Genomic DNA, 20,796 nt, shown 5'->3' on the forward strand with positions numbered 1-20,796 from the left:
GATGGATGGCACAAGTCCCGCAATCGTGGTTGACTGGCGAAGAAACTCGTGGCAAAACTGCTGCCGATTTGGAAAGTCTGTCGCTAGTAAGCCCTGCACACACTGTACATGATAAGGATAGTAACAATTGTCGTGGAGACTGTTCCACACAGTCGTCTGACTTACGCTGTACTGGCGGGCCAAGTGCCTGGTACCGACACGGCGGTCGCCTTCCACGGGGTTAATCATATTTTCCTGTAGATGAGTCCGAAAATTTCGGGTACGTCCATCATGATTTCTTGCTTCCTGAAACGACCCTGTCTCAGGGAAACGGTGATACACCGTTGCAAACATTGAATGCTGTGATTATTGTCGGCGGGAGTATGTCTCCTGACATAAACTTTCTGGCCGCTGCCCATTGCCATTTGCCTTTCCGTAAGTAAACGTCATGTCGGCAAGCTCTCGATTCGAATACGGAAATATTGTGTGCAACGCTATATCACATCCACTAGAAGGTTAATCAGCAAGAGTAGTGAATCGGACACAGCATTACCAACTACAATGACAGGAGAGGGCGGTAGGGCATGACGTGTTAGGAAGAGTACCACCATCTAGGATGGAACCATGCATACTGTAACTGTGGCTGCGTGGAAGAGCGCTTATTAGACCGCAGTCTCTGTAACAAAGTGTGATTGAATAAATGCTCTCTAGCATGGAAACCATGCATTTTGGGACATAAGTTCATTGGACCTTCTTTCTTCCTCATCCTCTCATCGATCAATCCCTGGAGTTCGTACACCGTGGAAAAAAACCACCATCCATCTACCTGTAATTATATACGCTATACAGGGTGGTCCATTGATCGTAACCGGGCCAAATATCTCACGAAATTAGCGTGAAACAAAGAAACTACAAAGGCGGAAACTTGTCCATCTTGAAGGGAGAAACCAGATGGCGCTATGGTTGTCCTGCTAGATGGCGCTGCCATTGGTCAAACTGATATCAACTGAGGTTTTTTTTTTGCTTTTTTTACATAGGATTCCCCATTTTTATTACATATTGATGTAGTACGTAAAGAAATATGAATGTTTTAATTGGACCACTTTTTTCGCTTTGTGATAGATGGCGCTGTAATAGCCACAAACGTATGGCTAACAATTTTAGACGAACAATTGGTAACAGGTAGGTTTTTTAAATTAAAATACAGAATGTAGGTACGTTTGAACATTTTATTTCGGTTGTTCCAATGTGATCCATGTACCTTTGTGAACCTGTCATTTCTAAGAACGCATGCTGTTACAGCGTGATTACCTGTAAATACCACATTAATGCAATAAATGCTCAAAATGATGTCCGTCAACCTCAATGCATTTGGCAATACGTGTAACGACACTCCTCTCAACAGCGAGTAGTTCGCCTTCCGTAATGTTAGCACATGCATTGACAATGGGCTGACGCCTGTTGTCAGGCGTTGTCGGTGGATCACGATAGCAAATATCCCTCAACTTTCCCCACAGAAAGAAATCTGGGGACGTCAGACCCGGTGAACGTGCGGGCCATGGTATGGTGCATCGACGACCAATCCACCTGTCATGAAATATGCTATTCAATACCGCTTAAACCGCACGCAAGCTATGTGCCGGACATCCATCATGTTGAAAGTACATCGCCATTCTGTCATGCAGTGAAACATCTTACAGTAACATCGGTAGAAATTACGTAGGAAATCAGCATACATTTCACCATTTAGATTTCCATCGATAAAATGGGGGCCAATTATCCTTCCTCCCATAATGCCGCACCATACATTAACCCGCCAATGTCTCTGATGTTCCACTTGTAGCAGCCATCGTGGATTTTCCGTTGCCCAATAGTGCATATTATGCCGGTTTACGTTACCGCTGTTGGTGAATGACGCTTCTTCGTTAAATAGAACGCATGCAAAAAATCTGTCAACGTCCCGTAATTTCTCTTGTGCCCAGTGGCAGAACTGTAGACTACATGACGTACAAAGTTGTCGCCATGCAATTCCTGGTGCACAGAAATATGGCACGGGTGCAATCGATGTTGATGTGGCATTCTCAACACCGACGTTTTTGAGATTCCCGATTCTCGCGCAATTTGTCTGCTACTGATGTACGGATTAGCCGTGGCAGCAGCTAAAACACCTACTTGGGCATCATCATTTGTTCCAGGTAGTGGTTGACGTTTCACATGTGGCTGAACACTTCCTGCCGCCCCGGTGGCTAAGCGGTTCTAGGCGCTTCAGTCCGGAACCGCGCGGCTGCTACGGTCGCAGGTTCGAATCCTGCCTCGGGCATGGATGTGTGTGATGTCCTTAGGTTAATTAGGTTTAAGTAGTTCTAAGTTCTAGGGAACTGATGACCTCAGATGTTAAGTCCCATAGTGCTTAGAGCCACTTGAACGATTTTTTTGAACACTTCCTGTTTCCTTAAATATCGTAACTATCCGGCGAACGGTCCGGACACTTGGACGATGTCGTCCAGGATACGGAGCAGCATACATAGCACACGCCCGTTGGGCACTTTGATCACAATAGCCATACATCAACACGATATCGACCTTTTCCGCAACTGGTAAACGGTCCATTTTAACACGGGTAATGTATCACGAAGCAAATACCGTGTGCACTGGCAGAATGTTACGTGATACCATGTACTTGTAGGTTTGTGACTATTACAGCGCCATCTATCACAAAACGAAAACAGTGGTCCAACTAAAACATTCATATTTCTTTACGTACTACACAAATATGTAATAAAAATGGGTGTTCCTATTTTAAAAAATGCAGTTGATTTCCGTTTGACCTATCGCAGCGCCATCTAGTGGGCCAACTATAGCGCCACCTAGTTTCCCCCTTCAAGCTAGACGAGTTTCGTTCTTTGCAGTTTTTTCGTTTGGTGCTTATTTGGTGAGATTTTTGGCCCAGTCACTATCAATGGACCACCCTGTATATTGAAAAGTCACTGGAGACCCATCTATAATGAGGAGTTGATCATTACATGTCTTACAAGGCGGATTCGTCAGTATAAAAGGAGGCGGGGAATGTCGTGTTGTCACTAGAGAATCGGTAACAGCAGAATGGGTAGGTCGGGCGAGATCAGTAACTTCGAAAGTCGAGTAGTCATTGGATGTCACCTGAGTAACAAATCCATCAGGAATATTTCAATCCTTCTAAAGGCATCCGAGATGAATGTACGTGAACTGATCGCGAGCCGGAAACGCGAAGGAACAACCGCAACTAAACCAAGATCAGGAAGGCCTCGTGTACTGACGGACAGGGACTGCCGAGCATTGCGCAAGGTGGTTGAAGAAAATCGTATGAAGTCTAAAGAAGCAATCTCTCGTGGGTTCCAGAGTGCTACCAACAGTCCAACTAGCACAATGCCTGTGCGTAGGGAGTTAAGGAGAACGGTTTGCAGTGGTCGCCCAGCTCCTCAGAAGCCACACATTTCTGTTGTCAGTGCTAAGCGACACTTGTGAAGGTGTAAAGAGCACTGCAGATGGTGGATGGCTGTGAAGAACAGATCTGGAGTGATGAGTCACACTACATTCTTTGCTAATCCGATGGAAGGGTTTGGGTTTGGCGGATGTCTGGGGAACGTAGGCTTCCATGAGGTGTAGTACCAGCGGTGAAGTACTGAGGAGGTGATGCCCGCGGAGGTATTGCGGTAAAGAAAACGTTAAATTCGGAAGGATATGAACACATTTTACAGCATTCTGTATTGTGTTCAGTAGAAAAACTCATAGATGATGACTGTATCAGCGCTGGCCGGTGTGGCCGTGCGGTTCTAGGCGCTTCAGTCTGGAACCGCATGATCGCTACGGTCGCAGGTTCGAATCCTGCCTCGGGCATGGATGTGTGTGATGTCCTTAGGTTAGTTAGGTTTAAGTAGTTCTAAGTTCTAGGGGACTGATGAGCACAGATGTTAAAGTCCCATACTGCTCAGAGCCATTTGAACCATTTTTGACTGTATCAGCATGACCATGCACATTGTCATAAAGCAGAACCTGTAGGGTAATGTATTTTGGACATCTGAAATGAACTGGCCTGCGCGAAGTCCCAACTCGAACCCAATGGAACACTTTTGGAACGATTTAGAATGTCGAATTCGCTCCATACCCTAACTTCTAGCATCACTACCTTTTCTGATTTCGGCTCTTGAGGAACAACTAACAGGTATTCCTCCACAGACAGACATTCAGACATTTCACTGGAAAGGTCCCCAGCAGACTTGAAGCCATCATAAACGTGCAGACTTGATACACCCCATACTAACGTCCATTAAGATACTAATATATTTAGCTTGGAAACGCTGTGCTGCGTATGACAACGGAGGAAGATGGGAGCGATCTATGTCAGTTACTGGTTAGAGTACAGAACAGTACGCTCAAATAACGATAAATAATGACACTTACAGAATTGTACAGATAATTATTGTACACATACGTACATGTTGGCTCATACTAGTATTGCTCAGTTTTATACAAACTGACTTCACCTGTACAAGCAGTTCCTCTAAACACGCCAGGCTTTACAGTTCTGTTCAGTTGTAGTTCCACTTGTATGAAGGTAGGACGCCCTGCGAAAGAATGTAGTACACGCAGCGAAAGTAAATGAAAATGCCCCAAAAATGCCAGATTCGTAATGATTCACGGCTAATGATAATCACTTTGTAGTAAGAAGGCAATAGTGTACGACAAATATCATAGTTGTCAAGACCATACACTGGCATCGAGATAGGGGTTCCTATGACGGTCTCGTCTCTCTGGAGCACCCAGGAAACGTATTTGGTGGTGACCACTATACGTATTAGGTTCAATACTGTGCGTGAATTGTCTGCTGAACTAAACACAACTAGAAATACTCCAGTGAGTCAACAGCGAAGCGGCGCCTGGCAGCAAACAACATGCATTGCTATGTAGCACCAAGGAAACCATTGCTGCGCCCTGTTAACAACAAGAAAAGACTTCATTCGGTTACGAGACGCCAGCATTGTACAGCATGGGATTGGGAAAGAGTATTATTGACTGATGAGGCGAAGTGCGGAACGTCGTCAGTTCGTAACTGTTTACGACCTGAATGATTGAATACTCAGTGTGTACTTCTAGCTGTGAAGCATGGGTGAGCTTCTGTCATGGTATGGAGATCTTTTAGAGTGAATAAACATGGAGATTCGGTGAAAGTAGATGGAAAACGAATCAAAAGGATTATCGCGCATTCTCCAGTGTCATGCCAAGGCAACTGGTTTGCGTCTAATTGGGAAAGGCCGGTATTACACTATCAAATTTCTTTGTCCAATATCTTTGTCCAATACCTTTGTCAAAGATATTTGATAGTGTAATAGGGACTTTGTCAAATGTCGTCCAATATTTGATCAAATCTAGGGCCTCGCTGTATATTTGATCAAAGAAACCGCTTGTCTTCTATTCACTGCAATGTGACATGTTACCACATGGAGCGCTAGCATCGCTGCAGCGTTCTGTCGTCTGTAGTGTTTTTATAACCATTGCCGGTAAATACAATTGGTGTGTGCCTACAACTACAAAATTAATAGAAATGTCTGAAGCTGATGAGGCGCTTTACAAAGTGAGGCACCCTGAATACAAAAATAGATTAAGAAGATTGGAGACCTAACCTGACCTAACCTAACCTAACATAACCCTCTCATGTAGCAAGGAATCGGAGTGTTATAGTTAGCCTGTCTTCTGAAGATGTAGCAGTTCTTAAGTGATTATTGTGCTTTGTGATATGAGGATACACTTCATTGAGCACATACAGAAATGTATGCTCATCCATTCTTAAGTAATTGATGTACGACTTGACGTCTTCCACTGTAAGCTCACGTAACAAGTTTTGTTGAATGCTTTTATCGTGTCGTCGTAAAACCCACGGCTTCACCCAGATTAGATTAGTTTTTCGTTCCATAGATCCGTGCTGAGGAGATCCTCGTGGATGTGGAACATGTCGATTTTTTTAAGCTGAAATAACAATACTAATAGTATGAATAAATACATCATTTGTTTCTATTAAAAATTTCGCCAATGAAGTAGAGGGAGTTGGCCAGTAGTAAGTCTTTCAGGCTCCTTTTAAACTGATCTTTATTTCTAACTAAATTTTCCATGTTTCCTGGCAAATTATTGAAGATGAGTGTTCCTGAGTAGTGGACCCCTTTTTGAACTAAAGTAAGTGCTTTTAAGTCCTTGTGCAGATCATTTTTGTTCCTGGTATTGTATGTATGAACTGAGTTGTTTGTTGGAAAAAGAGATATATTATATATGACAAATTTCATTAAGAAGTAAATATACTGAGAGGCAGTAGTTAGTATACCCAGTTCTTTGAAGAGGTTTCTGCAGGAGGTCCGTGAATTTACTCCACAAATAATACGTATTACACGCTTTTGGACCTTGAAAACTTTTGTTTGACTTCAAGATTTACCCCAAAATATTATCCCATATGACATTATGGAATGAAAGTATGCAAGCTTTTTCATTTTTATGTTGCCTATGTCTGCAAACACTCGAATTGCAAATATAGATTTGTTAAGGCCTTTCTGCAGTTCTGTGGTGTGCTCCTCCCAACTGAATTTATTATCAAGTTGTAATCCCAGGACTTTTAAGACTGTCAACCTCTTATGTATGGTTCCATTTTTTCTCCCCACTTCTTTTCCGCATGTGCACACAATGCAATTGGAGTACGTAGAACTGCTGCGGTTAATAACAAGTTGTTGTCAGCCATCTTGAACTTTGACGAAAAATTTGATGACAGCGTAATACCCCTTGTAGCGCTACGTCAAAGATCTTTGTCAAATATATTGGACGGAATATTGGATCACATCTTTGATCAAATCTTTGACAAAGAAATTTGATAGTGTAATACCGGCCAAAGGGTTTGCTTGCGTCTAATTGGGAAAGGGGCTGTATTGAAGCAGGGCAATTACCCGAAACATGCATTCCGCTTGTGCCAGAACAATGTGAAGTCTCTAGAGGTTCAGAAAATTTTGAAAAACATGGAATGACCTTGCCAGTCCTGTGACCGTAACCCAACGAGTAAGTATGGGATGAGATGGGCCGGAGGATCCGAAATCATGAGTGGGACATACTTACGGGAGGGTCCAGCTGGAAGTTCCAACTGAAGCCTTGGCAAAGTTGACCCATCGGATGCAGAAGGTACGCAAGGCAGTGATTAAAGGAAAAGGTGGCTATTTTGAGGAATCTAAAATTCAATAATTGCGTCTGCTTATGTATTATTTGAAATTAACAAACATTTAGAAAACTATAAAATGCAATTTTATGTCTTTCCTTTCCATTGTCCACAATCATTTTGTGTTTCCAAGCTTATAGAGGGTAGTGTATTTGTCCAGATGTGCTTGATCATGAACTGTAGCTTCCTGAATGGTGCTTACTTTCTCGGAGATATGACCAAATAAACTCTTCTCGGATTTCCAGCCTCGTCATACATCCAACAGCTTTTGCTCGGCCGTTATCAAACGGCAGTTGACTTTAGTGTGGTTTCTGCCCTCGTTCTTATATCGCCTTGGTGCTTGCCGCGAGGTCACCAGACATCAGTCAATCGCCGTTCAGGGAATATTTTCGTCCCGCGTCTACAGCACCTTGCTTAAACTAGCGATCAGCCGGATCCAAGGGCAAATCGCAACCTTTATTGAAATTGTCATCACATCTTTTAATTTCTACAGCTTGTTTGAATACGCGATCCCAGAAACCATTAGCCTTCGTGTGCAAAAGTGTCGTTGAATCTTATTTCATGTTCCATTTTCCAATACATGTGTACACAGGTGTTCTGTCTGGATAGCGCAGTCTCTCTCACGTTGAATCTGGCGTTGTTTTGTCGTGTCCATGATGTGATCTACGTAATATTGTTTGTACTTTCACGGTATTTTGTACATAGTGCGTCTTTAAACTATCTTTCACATGCCACATGATTTGACGAATTTTAACAAGACGCAACATGATTGACTTGATATTATGTCTCTTTAGGATCTAGCTGATCTTTCTTATCACTGTACAAGTTGTCTGTGTTTCCAGTATAAACAACAACACATTATCCACACTAACTTTCAGTGACCTTCTGATGAAGTACCTGCTGAAGCAAAGAGACAGTGTCAGCATAGATATTTCTGATGCACGGAACTCTTTGAGCGTCAGTAACACATGCGTCTTTTGTAGGTTGGTCAGAGAGTAAGGGAACGAGAACTTCCGGTGGCAAAGTAACAAGTTTTACGTGAATAAGAGACATTCCAACTGATTGCGACGCCTAGAGGACTCACTTCTGATGCGCTGCGCTGCAAGCTATAAGTAGCGTAATTTCTTATTTTCCTTGCCGAAGTTTCAAGAAAGGGCTTCTCATCATTCTCATTACTTTCATCACCCGTTAATACATAAGACACATTCTAAGCATATTCGGTACTTCGACACGTGTTTCTTTCCACATGGACGCTCTTGCTTTCGCTATTCGTTCTTAACGTTTTCCGAAACCCATTCCCAGTGCGTTTTCCAATTCCTTCTTGTGATTATAATTAATTTAACAGTTCGTGAGAGTTTGTCATGTAACACGTGGTCACTCACTATGTGCTTTTAATTTCTGGCCTTGTGCATACTTACCTCGTGATTGGAATCCCAATGTGTTTACATCCATCCCAATATAGATTAATTCGAAATTGTGGTTACTGTTTACGCACACACGCTTCATAGTTCCGTAATCCCCGGACTACCTTTACTAACAGTCACGATTTCGCCTTTTTGTGTTTTGATGTGTTAAGTCTACAACTTTATTTCCTCCGTTTTGCAATGGATGGCAGTAGCGGCAACTCCTGTTAGAGATGGTGGATCTCAAGTATTATACAATAACCTTAAACATTTGTAGACCTAACGCTATCGAAATATTACGTACCATTGCAAACGTCTGGTACATAAATGTTCTTTCTCTCACCATAAGTGGTAAGTATATCGATGCATGAGTCTGCAAGAAGTAAGACAGGAGGGCAGACAGATTCCATTCAGCAAATTTACTGTTGATTCATTTCAGGACTATAAGAAAATTTTTTATGGCGATCATCCGATAGGTGGTGTTAATTCTCAATAAGTGACCTGCAGCGGATAGGCACTTGGTGCAGGGAGTGGCAACTGACCCTTAACATAGACAAATGTAATGTATTGCGAATACATAGAAAGAAGGATCCTTTATTGTATGATTATATGATAGCGGAACAAACACTGGTAGCAGTTACTTCTGTAAAATATCTGGGAGTATGCGTACGGAACGATTTGAAGTGGAATGATCATATAAAACTAATTGTTGGTAAGGCGGGTACCAGGTTGAGATTCATTGGGAGAGTGCTTAGAAAATGTAGTCCATCAACAAAGGAGGTGGCTTACAAAACACTCGTTCGACCTATACTTGAGTATTGCTCATCAGTGTGGGATCCGTACCAGGTCGGGTTGACGGAGGAGATAGAGAAGATCCAAAGAAGAGCGGCGCGTTTCGTCACTGGGTTATTTGGTAACCGTGATAGCGTTACGGAGATGTTTAATAAACTCAAGTGGCAGACTCTGCAAGAGAGGCGCTCTGCATCGCGGTGTAGCTTGCTCGCCAGGTTTCGAGAGGGTGCGTTTCTGGATGAGGTATCGAATATATTGCTTCCCCCTACTTATACTTCCCGAGGAGATCACGAATGTAAAATTAGAGAGATTAGAGCGTGCACGGAGGCTTTCAGACAGTCGTTCTTCCCGCGAACCATACGCGACTGGAACAGGAAAGGGAGGTAATGACAGTGGCACGTAAAGTGCCCTCCGCCACACACCGTTGGGTGGCTTGCGGAGTATCAATGTAGATGTAGATGTAAGGAAGTGCAAGTACGAGAGGTTCATTTACCATTCAGAAACAAATAAAAGAACGAAAATTACATTCGGACAGTAAACGAAAGTTTCAGTTGAATGACGGAATGGCAAATACAAGCATTTTACTATTTTCCTCAGCAGTATTATGCTTCCGGATACTTCTAGAAAGTGCGTGAGATATTACAATCACTCTCACCGAAAACAAATTCGTGATTGGTTCAGTCCGTATGGAAAGTTTTGGACATCAAAGACGTTTTCCGTTTGGTAACTAAAGGTCTTTAGATCAATATTACATTAGGCCGGGTGCAGGAAGCTAAACTGTGCAGACACCAGTCCATAAGAGATGGTTTTCTGTATACATTGTGGCCGAGACAGCCATTGGGGTTTCTGCAAACAGAGACATCAAGGAAAGTAAGGCAACGTCTTTTTCAACCACCATCGTAAATATGATGTGGCTAGGGATGCTGCTGAGGTATTCCAAGAAATCTCCCAGTTTTACAGACAATCTAACATACATCATAGTACATCCTCCACTTTTTTTGATTTTGCATGAGTCGTTCTGAGGCTCACAGCCTAATATCACATTACAACAGCAGTAATAATGTGGGTTTCATGCGAGCTATGAAAGACATGCTTCGTCAGTAACCGAGGGCAGGCATGTGCTGGCGTGTACCTCTTTGCAGGCCGATGAAGATACGCGGCAGACTTGTTTCAGTTTCTCGTCCAGCCAGCGTCATTCTTCCGAGCAGTTTGAAAGCTGGCCGAAAACTCTTCTGTGTCCTGTGGTCGTCCATCCTACTTTATTCATAACAATGTTTTCTGTTTGAAATGAACAATATCCTTTTGGCCTTGTAATATTATGTGTGCCTCACTGCTATTTTTAAACTAATTTGTGCCTTATTTTATTCTGAGAAGCTCAGTAATGTATGTAAATACCGTAAATGTAAATGTGATTCAAAAAGTACTTTAAGTATATTGACTGTGATTTCTTCAGGAGCGAATCCAGAATTCTGTTTTAAGGGGGTCACTTTCCAACAATCACACCCCCATTTAAAGTGCCACATGTGCCTAGAATTTAATAAGAAGAACCATACAATACATGAAATGTTTTAATATAATCATAACAATTTGTTTACATCAGTGGTTACTACAGAGGTTTTGCTTTTAGGGAAAGGGTGACCACAAAAGGGGAAGATAGTTTTCGGAGTAAGGTTCTTGATCACCACACTTTGCACCACTGCTCCTGTAAAATTACCAATAGCTCCACAGCTGTTAAAAACTGAAACTAATTAACATTCTTTTTTGCAGTTTATTCTTTTAATTTGTGGTAAAAGTTTGAAAACACAGCTTTTTGATCATAGTTTGCGCTTCATAAATTATCTGCATATTTAGTCTCGTTGTACAGGTGCTAGCGAAAGATTTTCTACGTGCTGTAAAAAAAGTGAAATGATCGTGTTGCATTGATGGCTGGGAGGCCCCATCCGGGGAAGTTCGGCCGCCGAATTGTAAGTCTTATTGAACATGACACCACATTTGGTGACTTGCGTGTCGGTGATGATGCAATAATGATGAGGACAACGCAACAACCAGTCGACGAGCGGAGAAAATCTCCAACACGAACGGTAATCGAACCCGGGCCCCCTGCATTTTAGGTAAGCACGTTACTACTCAGCTAAGCAGGCTGACTTCTACTTGCTATGGACACGTATAATACGTGGCAAGTGAATATATGGACAGAAATACGCCAGAAGCCTATGTGATACGCAGAATGGTCGCTAAACTTTCAGAAAAACGTGTAAATAGTGATTGTATGAAAATTAAATTTCTTGGCAGGTTAAATATTTGGGCCACATCTGGGCTCGAATCCAGAACCGTACTTTTAGCAGTTAAATGTCATTACCGACTGTTTTATCCGACACGACTCACGACCTGCCCTTATACATTGTTCAAAAAATGAGGGTAACACATGTGTCAACTTCCGGTATGTTAGATGTATTTTCATACAGGCAGTACCTGTGATCTTATTGCATAGCTTGAGATTTTCGATTTCAATGTAGGTAACAATTAAAATCACTCCCCATCTACTGGGTATATTGTACATTGAAGAGCCAAAGAAACTGTTACACCTGCCTAATATCGTGTAGAGACCTCGAGAGCACGCAGAAGTGCCGCAACACGACGTGGCATGGACCCTACTAATGTCTGAAGTAGCGCTGGAGGGAGTTGACACCATGAATCCTGCAGGGCTTTCATAAATTTGTAAGAGTACGATGGGGTGGAGATCTCTCCGGAACAGCACGTTGCAAGGCATCCCAGATATGCTCAATAATGTTCATGTATAGGTAGTATGGTGGCCATACTGTTTAAACTCAGAAGAGTGTTCCTGGTGCCACTCTCTAGCAATTCTCGACGTGTGAGGTGTCGCATTGTCCTGCTGGTATTGCCCAAGTCCGTCAGAATGCACAATGGACATGAATGGATGCAGATCAGACAGGATGCTTACGTACGTGTCACCTGTCATAATCGTATCCATAACACTCCAATTGCAGAGCCTTCACCAGCTTGAACAGTCCCCTGCTGACATGCATGGTCCATGGATTCATGAGGTTGTTTCCATAACCGTACACGTCCAACCGCTTGTTACAATTTGAAACGAGACTTGTCCTACCAGGCTGCATGTTTCCAGTCATCAACAGTCCAACGTCGGTGTTGACAGGCCCAGGCGAGGCGTAGAACTCTGTGCTGTGCAGTCATCAAGGAATGGCTCCGAAAACCCATGTCGATGATGTTTCGTTGAATGGTTCACACGCTGACACTTGGTGACAGACCAGCATTGAAATATGCAGCAATTTGTGGAAGGATTGCACTTCTGTCACGTTTAACAACTGTCTTCAGTCGTCTTTGGTTTCCTTCTTGCTAGATCTTTTTCCAGCAGCAGCGATGTCGAAGATTTGATGTTTCACGGGTACACTCGTGAAATGGTCGTACGTGAAAAACCCACTTCATCGCTACCTCGGAGACGCTGTATCCCATCGCTCGTGCGCCAACTATAACACCACGTTCTAACTCAGTTAAATCTTAATAACCTGCCATTGTAGCAGCAGTAACCGATCTGACAATTGCGCCAGACACTCTTTGTGTTATACAGGCGTTTCCTACCGCAGCGCCGTATTCCGCCTGTTTACATATGTCTGAATTTGAGTACGCATGACTATATCAGTTTCTTTGGTGCTTCAGTGTATATTACAGTGCCAGGTGAACCCACCGAAGGAAATGACTACCGCTGCGCCAGTGTTTTCTAATAAGGTACACGAATGGCAATTGTCATTTGTGGACGTCGTATATCACTAAGCACATGCAATGCGACATCTAAATGCAATGCAAGTTGTCAGGTTGGTCGGTTTGATTAAAAAAGGATGGAATTTCGGTCGTGTTGCTGCATATTTCAAGGCCCCTCCATGTGAAATCCACGATTTGTGGACACGCTACAGGGGACAGGTCAGTACACAAGGCGGGTTGTAAGACGTCGTCAAACCACTACAACCCCACCATCTCTGCTTTGTGGGTGGTACAGATACCACCAGAGCACTACAAGACGACTTCTGAAGGGCCACAAGAGTCGCTGTGTTAGTTCAAATTGTAATGTACAGTTTACGAGAACGGACCTTACGAACTAGTACTGTCGCTCCCACGCCAACTGACAACTTCGTTATTGGCGAAACGTATTATTCACAGACGAGTATTATCATCTGGCGCAAGGCCATGACCCTTTCCGTGTGCAGAGACCCGCAATGAGCGGTACCTGCCAAACACTGTTCATGAAATCCACAGATTTCCAAGGTTCTTTGAAGACGTGGGAGGCTTCAGTGTTGACAGCCATAAGGATCTTGTCACGCAGTACATCTAACAGATCCTTTTAGAACATGTGTTGCCACCTACATACGGTGGCGGCCCTGAATTCTTTCTAATGGCGAGGCCCATGTGATGGACGTCAGCAAGGATGTCTTGCGAAGCCAGGACATCGAAGTAATGAATTGGCGGACGGTGAGTCGCGACCCCAACCCAATCTTGATTACGTGGGACGTGCTTGATAGACGTATTCGTGGTCATCCTATTCCAGCACAGACTCTCCAAGAACCGGCTCTGATTGAAGAATGGGAGCGGATACCCCAGGGTCCCCTCCGTCGATGGAGCATGGCACATAGCTGTCAGGCAATGATAAACACTCACAGCGAACAAACACATTATTGAAGCTCTCAAAGGTCAATGAAAGTACACAGAATGATGGGATGAATCAGAGTTTCCACTTTGTTTTCGACACCTATCGGACATTTCAGTTCTTTCATGTAAATGATCGAAGATATAATAATGTTGTGTACTTAATCTGTGAAAAATAAAGGTGTAATTTAGTAATACACCCAGACCTCAATTACTTCTCAGTGAAGTACGGCAGAAGCCCAAATTCATGCTATCCTAATTAACATCTACATCTACATGGATACTCTGCAAATCACGTTTAAGTGCCTGGCAGAGGGTTCATCGAACCTCCTTCACAATTTTCTATTATTCCAATCTCGTACAGCGCGCGAGCTCTGATTTTCCTTATTTTATCGTGGTGGTCGTTCCTCCCTATGTAGGTCAGAGTCATCAAAATATTTTCGCATTCGGAGGAGAAAGTTGGTGATTGGAATATCGTGGGTAGTTTCAGTCCCAACGAAGAACGCCTTTTTTTTAATGATGTCCAGCCCAAATCCTGTGTCATTTCTGTGACACTCCCTTCCATATTTCGCGATAATACGAAACGTGCTGCCTTTCTTTGAATTTTTTCGATGTTGGCCTACTCCATCATTCCTATCTGGTAAGGATCCCACACCACGCAGCAGTATTCTAAAAGACGACGGACAAGCGTAGTGTAGGTCTGTTACACTTTCTAAGTGTCCTGCCAATAAAACGTAGTCTTTGGTTAGCCTTCCCCATATCATTTTTATGTGTTCCTTCCAATTTAACTTGTTCATAGTTGTAATATCTAGGTATTTAGTTGAATATACGGCTTTTAGATTAGAGTGATTTATCGTGTAACCGAAGTTTAACAAGTTCCTCTTAGCGCTCACGTGGATAACCTCGCCCGTTACGTTATTTAGGGTCAACTTCCACTTTTCTTTTGAGCAATGTAGTTTGTATCTCATTCTTCCTTTCCAAATTTCGCTGAAGTTCTGAATAATAGCGCAGAGTGAAACATTAATTGTAAAACGTCGTAGACAAGTAATCGCAGTAACCATATTCAGGCCGTTCAGTAATAAGTCAGTGATAATGAAGTGAATTAAGGACTCGGTGTCAGCGGAATAGTGACATATACCTGTCGTATAGCTATGAAACTGCACACAAATACCGTTTCATATATGTGGTGTTATCGGGACAATAACTTCCTTTTTCCTGTGACAGTGAAGCACTGGAGTGTGTAAATCGCGTACTACGGAGCGGCGAGTGTATAAATTAAGCAATAACGGGAAGAGAAGCTCCAGCCAGTGTGACGTCAGCGGTAGAGAGGCTGGATTATTAGCCAGCCAGCCGAGGCCAGCCCGGCTATCTGTGTCCCCTGAAACCGGATAAGCAGTATTTATCATTCGCCCGCCGCTACCAGGCCCCGCTATAAATTCCCCATTATTGGCTCCACGGCAGCCGCTTAGCGGGTTGCGCTCTCGCAGGCGCGAGTGGAACCACCCCCACTCCTGACGCTTCTCGCTCCCTGCCTGAATGTGGCTGCCCCATCTCGAACTAGGGACGAGTAAAACTGACCGATACCAGTTGGTCGATTGGTTGATATGGAGGAAGGAACCAAACAGCGAGGTCATCGTTCCCATTGGATTAGGAAAGGACCGGGAAGGAAAACTGCCGTGCCCTTTCAAAGGGACCATCCTCGCATTTGCCTGAAGCGATTTAGGGATATCATGGAAAACCTAAATCAGGATGGCCGGATGTGGGGACCGATACCAGTAATACGGTTCTGAATAACCGGTACTTTTCGGTATTCGTCTCTCCTCGGTTATAACGGATGTTTTTTATTTTTTACTAACAACCGGCCAAAAAACCCGAAATATAAATTCCTCATAGCAGCAGTACTAAAATTTTTGATTTTTAAATAAATCTTTTTTTAGGAAAAGAGTATTTTTATAATAGAATATGGGAAAAACGATCAGTTCAATTTTAATAACAATGCTGACGGAAACGAGGAACAACACACAGCATAAGAATTGGTACAGCGTTGCTGAGACAATAATGTACCTGTTACGATGTGGCGTGGCAAGATTTTACGCCTGTACATCCAGCTTGCAAGACTTGCCCCGTCCGATCTGTATGGTAGTTTCTCACTGTCGTCGTCGGACATCAGTTGTACAAGGGTAATCCCAAAAGTAAGGTCTCCTATTTTTTTTATATAGACGTGTTTCTTTCCACAATGGTTTACATCAGTTTACAGCTTGAACATTTAGCTATTTTTCGACATAATCACCATTACTATCGATGCCTTTTTGTAGAAGCTGTGGCAGTTTTTGTATGCCCATGTCATATCAGCTCGCCGCCACGCTGTTCAGAAAGTTATGAACCTCTTGTTTCACCTCGTCGTCGGAGCTGAATCGCTTTCCGGCCGAATGTTCTTTTAAACTAGGGAACAGGATATAGTCACTGGGTCCCAAGTCAGGACTATAGGGTGGGTGGGTCATTATGTCCCACTGAAACTTCTGCAGGAGAGCAACGGTTTGCCGAGCGATATGTGGGCGAGCGTTGTCATGGAGAATGTGTACCCCCATGCTCAACATTCCTCTTCTCCGGTTCTGAATTGCCCGTTTTAAGTTTTTTCAGAGTCTCACAGTACATGTCAGCGTTAATTGTGGTCCCAGCGATTCAGCTCCGACAACAAGGTGAATGAAGAGGTTCATGACTTTCTGAACAGCATGGCAGCGAGCTGGTATGACATGGGCATACAAAAACTGCCACAGCGTTTACATAATTGCATCGACAGATATGGTGATTTTGTCGAAAATGGCTAAATGTTCAAGCTGTAAAGTGTTGTAAGCCATTGTAGAAATAAACTGGCCTATGTACTTATAAAATATAGGAGACCTTACTTTTGGGATTACCCTCGTATTACAGAATGGCACCATCCCTGGCCTGCTAGTATTTTACAAAGTCTGGTATCGACGGAGTACAATGCCCCATTTGCTTTAAACGATTAAAAACGGGAGGATCCACATCAAACTTGCGACGTCGTACGTGGAGAAAACTTAAAACTTAGCAACTCATTCATAGTTTACTATAAAAATAGAAAGTAGCTGATCCTGCTGCCTGTGTCTTCAATATACCTTCATCCATTTGTAGCCCTTGAAAACGGACAACTTAACACGAAAAACAAAGTTCTTCAACTTCAGTTTTCATTCTTTAGCACTGACTATTCCTAATTCACACATACTGATATGATCCTCGATTACAACATGATTTTTGAACAAAGTTACAAAAATTAGGATCAGTAGCAGAATACCAGTGATTTTTTTGTAGTAGTCGACCACCTACCACTTCTAGAGAAAAGCGGCGAACGATGGACAGACTAAATTTTCTTTTACTTGCCTTTTTAACTTAATACTTTAATTCTACGTATCTTGCAACTGCAGGAATCCAAATTTTTCAATTTTCGTTCGAGTTATCCGATTATATCAGGAAATAATAGGAACAAAATACCGTAAATCTCAAACCCATGATCCGACGAACATTTCTGTGGTGACATGTTTCGTTACATGTCCAACATACAGTGGCCACACGCTCTCATCGCCACTAAATACCCACCCCGCAGGCCACCTTCGCTTTAAGAGGCCCATGGGCTGTGAATGATATTACGCAATATTTCGATTGCGTAATATTATTGAGCATCTATGGGTAAGACTGAAGGTTGTGCAATATGTTGTTCAAATGGTTCAAATGGCTCTGAGCACTATGGGACTTAACATCTGAGGTCATTAGTCCGCTATAACTTAGAACTACTTAAACCTAACTAACCCAATGACATCACACACATCCACGCCGGAGGCAGGATTCGAACCTGCGACCGTAGCGGTCGCGCGGTTCCAGACTGAAGAGCCCAGAGCCGCTCGGCCACACTGGGCGGCCAATATGTTGTACAATGTGTTGAAGAAGCTACTGAAATTGGTTTTTTATCGTGCAAACTTACTGTACTGTATAACTTCTGTCAAACAACGAACACCTTTGTCAGCTGGCCGTCGTATGAAAGACATGGTGGGCAGGATATGTTTCGACTGAATCCAGTTACAGGTTGCAGATACGAAAGCCGGCCGCTATAACCGAGCGGTTCTAGGCGGTTCAGTCCCGAACCGCGCTGCTACGGTCGCAGGTTCGAATCCTGCCTCGGGCATGGATGTGTGTGATGTCCTTAGGTCAGTTAGGTTCAAGTAGTTCTAAGTCTAGGGGACTGATGACGTCAGAGCTATTTTCTTTTGCAAATACGAATGTGCAAATACGTGTCGAAACTTCAAAGAAAATGTGTCTGATCACCGATAGGAGAGACATCCGGTATATATGATTCGTCTTTCCTTCCCGCGAGCGCATTCGCTCTCTGGAGCCAATCGTCAATATTGTTGTTGTTGTTGTTGTGGTCTTTAGTCCAAAGACTCGTTTGGTCACCTCTCCACGCTACTCTATCCTTTGCGAGCCTCTTCATTTCCGAGTAACAACTGTAACCTACACAGTTCTGAATCTGTTTACTGTATTCATCTCTTGGTCTCCCTCTACGGTTTTTACCCGCCAAGCTTCCCTCCAGTACTAAATTGGTGATCCCTTGATGCCTCAGAAAATGGTTTACCAACCGATCCCTTCTTGTAGACAAGTTGTGCCACAAATTTCTCTTTTCCGCTATTCTGTTCAGTTCCTCCTCATTAGTTACGCGATCTACCCATCTAATCTTGAACATTCTTCTGTAACACCACATTTCAAAAGCCTCTATTCTCTTCTTGTATAAACTGTTTATTGTCCGCGTTTCACTTCCATACGTAGCTATACTCTATACAAATACTTTCAGAAGGACCTTCTCGCACTTCAATCTATATGTTAACAAATTTCCTCCTTCAAAAACTCATTTCTTGCCATTGCCAGTCTAAATTATATATCCTCCCTATTTCGACCATAATCAGTTATTTTGCTGCCCAAATAGCAAACCTCATCTGCTACTTTAAGTGTCTCGTTTCCTAACCTAATTCTCTCAGCGTCACCTGATCTGAGTTGACTACATTCGATTATCATCGTTTTGCTTTTATTGATGACCATCTTATATTCTCCCTTCAAGATACTGGCCATTTCGTTCGACTGCTCTTCCAAGTCCTTTGCTGTCTCTGACAGAATTACAGTGTCATCGGCAACCCTCAAATTGTTTTTTTCTTCTCTCTGGACTTTAATTCCTACCCCAAATTTTTTCTGTTTCCAATACTGCTTGCTCAATACACAGATTGAATAACATCGTGGACAGACTACAACTCACTGCCTTCTCAACCACTGCCTCCTTTTCGTGCCCCTCGACTCTTATAACTGCCACGTTTCGTCGATATACTATAAAAAATCAGTGCCTAGTTTTAGTGGCTGTCTAGGGACCGCTTTAAGGCTGGCTGTGAACTGGAACGGTGCTCATCCAACCAACCGGTCAGCCTGAGACGGACGACTGTGACCTACTATTACCATAGAGGTAAACGTCTAATGTATTTGACCGACTAGACCTTTTGCGGCTGCCTGCTTCTTGCTGAATGCAGATGAAATGGGACTTGTCGCTCCTGCTAGCAATTGATTCTGGTTGTTCGGTTGCTTGATTTGAGGGAGGAGACCAAACAGCAAAGTCATCTGTTCCATCGGCTTAGGGAAGGATGGGGAACGAAGTAGGCCTTCCCTTTCAAAGGAACCATTCGGGCATTTGCCTAGAGCGATTTACAGAAATCACGGAAAACCTAAACCAGGATGGCGGGCGAACGTTTGAACAGTCATCCTTCCGAATGCGACTCCAGTGTGCTAACCACTGCACCACCTCGTTGAGTATGTGATTCTGTTTCACACCTAACAAGGGAACCTCCCCAACGCACCCCCCCTCAGATTTAGTTAAAAGTTGGCTCCACACCTTCCTGTTTTCTCGATAGATCTGTGTTCAATTTTTCAAGGCCTATCCACTGTGCCAACTTATAACTAAATCAGAGGGGGGGTGCGATGGGGAGGTTCCCTTGTAAGTATACATTAGGAATGTTGAAAGGTCATAAATTTCATTTCCGTAAAAAGCATTTAGCACATGTGCAGACATTTTATAGGCAGAACTCTGATCACAAATTTAAAAAAATCTACAAAAAAAAAGAAGAGAACGACGTACCACGAAGAAAGTATCCGAAAGGTAGGGTAATCGGTAGATGCTAATGTTTCTTCGAGTCATCAGTCTTCTGAAAACGAGTGGTATAAAGCGAGTCGACACGAATTCCTTTCCTGTGGCAGCCTCTCCATCTCACAGTAACACTTGCAACCTACGTCCTCAGTTATTTGCTGGATGTGTCCCAGTCTCTGTTTTACTCTTGTTTGTGTCCTCTACAGCTCCCTGTAGTACCATCAAAGTTATCCGGTGGTGTCTTAGGAAATGTTCTACCGTCCTGTGCCTTCTTCTTGTCAGTGTTTTCCGTACATCTGATTCCTCGCCCATTCTACGGAGAACTGCCTCATTTCCTATCGGTTCACCTAATCTCCAACATTCTTCTGAAGCAGTACATCTCAAATACATCTATTCACCTCTTTTGCTGTTTCTCACAGTTCGTCTTTCAGTATCGTACAGTGATGTGCTCTAAACGTACATTCTCTTAAATTTCTTCTTCAAATTAAGGCCTATATTTGATATTAACAGACTTATCTTGGCCT

Source organism: Schistocerca serialis, chromosome 6 (genome assembly GCF_023864345.2).
Source record: "Schistocerca serialis cubense isolate TAMUIC-IGC-003099 chromosome 6, iqSchSeri2.2, whole genome shotgun sequence".
Lineage (NCBI taxonomy): Eukaryota > Metazoa > Arthropoda > Insecta > Orthoptera > Acrididae > Schistocerca > Schistocerca serialis.